The following is a 3,856-nucleotide window of genomic DNA, read 5'->3' on the forward strand; positions in this document are numbered from 1 at the left end:
CTCAAGTTTATGAGTGGTACAAAGCCTTTCAGGACGGTCGTACGACCGTCGAAGACATGCCGCGTTCTGGACGACCTTCGGCCTCTACCACCGACGAAAACATTGAAAAGGCAAAGGAAATCGTGTTCCAAAATCCTCATGTGAGTGTTAGAGAGATAGCACGAGAGCTAGGCATCGGTCGTGAGAGCTATCCGCCGTAAACGGCCTCAATTGTGGAAGGATAATTCATGGATTTTTCATGACGATAATGCTCCCTCGCACCGAGCCAACATTATCAACGATTTTAAGGCCAAAAATTCAATAAATACCATCGAACAGCCACCGTATTCACCTGATCTTGCACCGTGTGACTTTTTCCTGTTTCCCAAACTCAAATTACCACTCAGAGGAACGCGTTTTGAATCCATATAAGACGTAAAACAGAATTCGCAGAGGGAACTCAAAGCCATACCGGAAAGCGCCTATAAAAAATGTTTTGATGATTGGAAGAAACGTTGGCATTTGTGTATCGCTTCTAATGGAGCATATTTTGAAGGAGATAAAATAAATATTGATGAAGATTAAGAATTTTGCGTTTTATTTAAAATTTCCGGAAGCTTTTCGGTCACAATGTATTTCATTGTTTCAAACAATTAGAAGATAGAAGGACTATATTTACTGTATTTATATAAGTAGGAAAAAATTAAAAAATTAAAAATTTAAAAAATTAATAGACACTGTTAAAAGCCAAAGCCTGTTTTCGAATATAAAGCATTTAATAATGAGAAATATTTATTATAACTCTAATTCACTAAACCATATAAAGTCAAAATAAATTATTTTGTTAATAACATTTTTAATATTTTTGAAGTTGTAGTTCTGCAAAATGCTTGTCACGTTTATTGTAAACACAGAAGAAATGTACATTGCAAAGTGGATTGGACCATCTGATTCTATCATTTGGAAACTAGACAAAGTATTCCTACTATCCTTAGATTAGTTTATAACAATAGTTTAAAGCCTAAATAAGCCTTCCAACTACAGAATTGTTTATTTTGCATTTAATTAATATGAAATATGAATGTCATTGAATTTGATTTTTCCGTAGAAATGAAAGTCAAACACGAGTTCGCATAATCTAGTAACTATTATTTGTTTCTTGTTATTTGAGCTGAATGCAGCTAACAACTAGGACATAATTTTAAAATCTAATCAAACTAACTACAAATTAAAATTATAAATTTATGCATAATTTATATCAAATGTCGATATCATTGTATTTCATTGTATTTCATTGTATTTCATTGTATTTCATTGTTTCAAACAATTAGAAGATAGAAGGACTATAATAACTGTATTTATATAAGTAGGAAAAAATTAAAAAATTAATAGCCACTGTTAAAATCCAAAGTCTGTTTAAGAATATAAAGCATTTAATAATGAGAAATATTTATTATAACTCTAATTCACTAAACCATATAAAGTCAAAATAAATTATTTTATTAATAATATTTTTGACATTTTTAATATTTTTAATATTTTTGAAGTTGTAGTTCTGCAAAATGCTTGTCACGTTTATTGTAAACACAGAAGAAATGTACATTGCAAAGTGGATTGGACCATCTGATTCTATCATTTGGAAACTAGACAAAGTATTCCTACTATCCTTAGATTAGTTTATAACAATAGTTTAAAGCCTAAATAAGCCTTCCAACTACAGAATTGTTTATTTTGCATTTGATTAATATGAAATATGAATGTCATTGAATTTGATTTTTCCGTAGAAATGAAAGTCAAATACGAGTTCGCATGATCTAGTAACTATTATTTGCTTCTTGTTATTCGAGCTGAATGCAGCTAACAACTAGGACATAATTTTAAAATCTAATCAAACTAACTACAAATTAAAATTATAAATTTATGCATAATTTATATCAAATGTCGATATCATTGTATTTCATTGTATTTCATTGTTTCCAACAATTAGAAGATAGAAGGCCTATATTTACTGTATTTATATAAGTAGGAAAAAATTAAAAAATTAATAGACACTGTTAAAAGCCAAAGCCTGTTTTGGAATATAAAGCATTTAATAATGAGAAATATTTATTATAACTCTATTTCATTAAACCATATAAAGTCTAAATAAATTATTTTGTTAATAACATTTTTAATATTTTTGAAGTTGTAATTCTGCAAAATGCTTGTCACGTTTATTGTAAACACAGAAGAAATGTACATTGCAAAGTGGATTGGACCATCTGATTCTATCATTTGGAAACTAGACAAAGTATTCCTACTATCCTTAGATTAGTTTATAACAATAGTTTAAAGCCTAAATAAGCCTTCCAACTACATAATTGTTTATTTTGCATTTAATTAATATGAAATATGAATGTCATTGAATTTGATTTTTCCGTAGAAATGAAAGTCAAACACGAGTTCGCATAATCTAGTAACTATTATTTGCTTCTTGTTATTCGAGCTGAATGCAGCTAACAACTAGGACATAATTTTAAAATCTAATCAAACTAACTACAAATTAAAATTATAAATTTATGCATAATTTATATCAAATGTCGATATCATTGTATTTCATTGTATTTAATTGTATTTCATTGTTTCAAACAATTAGAAGATAGAAGGACTATAATAACTGTATTTATATAAGTAGGAAAAAATTAAGAAATTAAAAAATTAAAAATTTAAAAAATTAATAGACACTGTTAAAAGCCAAAGCCTGTTTTGGAATATAAAGCATTTAATAATGAGAAATATTTATTATAACTCTAATTCACTAAACCATATAAAGTCAAAATAAATTATTTTATTAATAATATTTTTGACATTTTTAACATTTTTAATATTTTTGAAGTTGTAGTTCTGCAAAATGCTTGTCACGTTTATTGTAAACACAGAAGAAATGTACATTGCAAAGTGGATTGGACCATCTGATTCTATCATTTGGAAACTAGACAAAGTATTCCTACTATCCTTAGATTAGTTTATAACAATAGTTTAAATCCTAAATATGCCTTCCAACTACAGAATTGTTTATTTTGCATTTAATTAATATGAAATATTAATGTAATTGAATTTGATTTTTCCGTAGAAATGAAAGTCAAATACGAGTTCGCAAAATTTAGTAACTAATATTTGCTTCTTGTTATTCGAGCTGAATGCAGCTAACAACTAGGACATAATTTTAAAATCTAATCAAACTAACTACAAATTGAAATTATAAATTTATGCATAATTTATATCAAATGTCGATATCATTGTATTTCATTGTATTTCATTGTTTCAAACAATTAGGAGATAGAAGGACTATATTAACTGTATTTATATAAGTAGGAAAAAATTAAAAAATTAAAAAATTAAAAAATTAATAGCCACTGTTAAAATCCAAAGTCTGTTTAAGAATATAAAGCATTTAATAATGAGAAATATTTATTATAACTCTATTTCATTAAACCATATAAAGTCAAAATAAATTATTTTGTTAATAACATTTTTAATATTTTTGAAGTTGTAGTCTGCAAAATGCTTGTCACGTTTATTTTAAACACAGAAGAAATGTACATTGCAAAGTGGATTGGACCATCTGATTCTATCATTTGGAAACTAGACAAAGTATTCCTACTATCCTTAGATTAGTTTATAACAATAGTTTAAAGCCTAAATAAGCCTTCCAACTACAGAATTGTTTATTTTGCATTTAATTAATATGAAATATGAATGTCATTGAATTTGATTTTTCCGTAGAAATGAAAGTCAAACACGAGTTCGCATAATCTAGTAACTATTATTTGCTTCTTGTTATTCGAGCTGAATGCAGCTAACAACTAGGACATAATTTTAAAATCTAATCAAACTA

General features: G+C 27.0%; 1 protein-coding gene across 1 annotated transcript in view; it reads left to right on the plus strand.

The window, feature by feature from the left end:
• LOC119688720 (neurogenic protein mastermind-like) overlaps positions 1–3,856 on the plus strand; it is a 40,509-nt gene that overhangs the window by 11,652 nt on the left and 25,001 nt on the right. The window lies entirely within an intron of this gene.

This window comes from Teleopsis dalmanni, chromosome X (genome assembly GCF_002237135.1).
Source record: "Teleopsis dalmanni isolate 2A chromosome X, ASM223713v2, whole genome shotgun sequence".
Classification (NCBI taxonomy): Eukaryota; Metazoa; Arthropoda; class Insecta; order Diptera; family Diopsidae; genus Teleopsis; species Teleopsis dalmanni.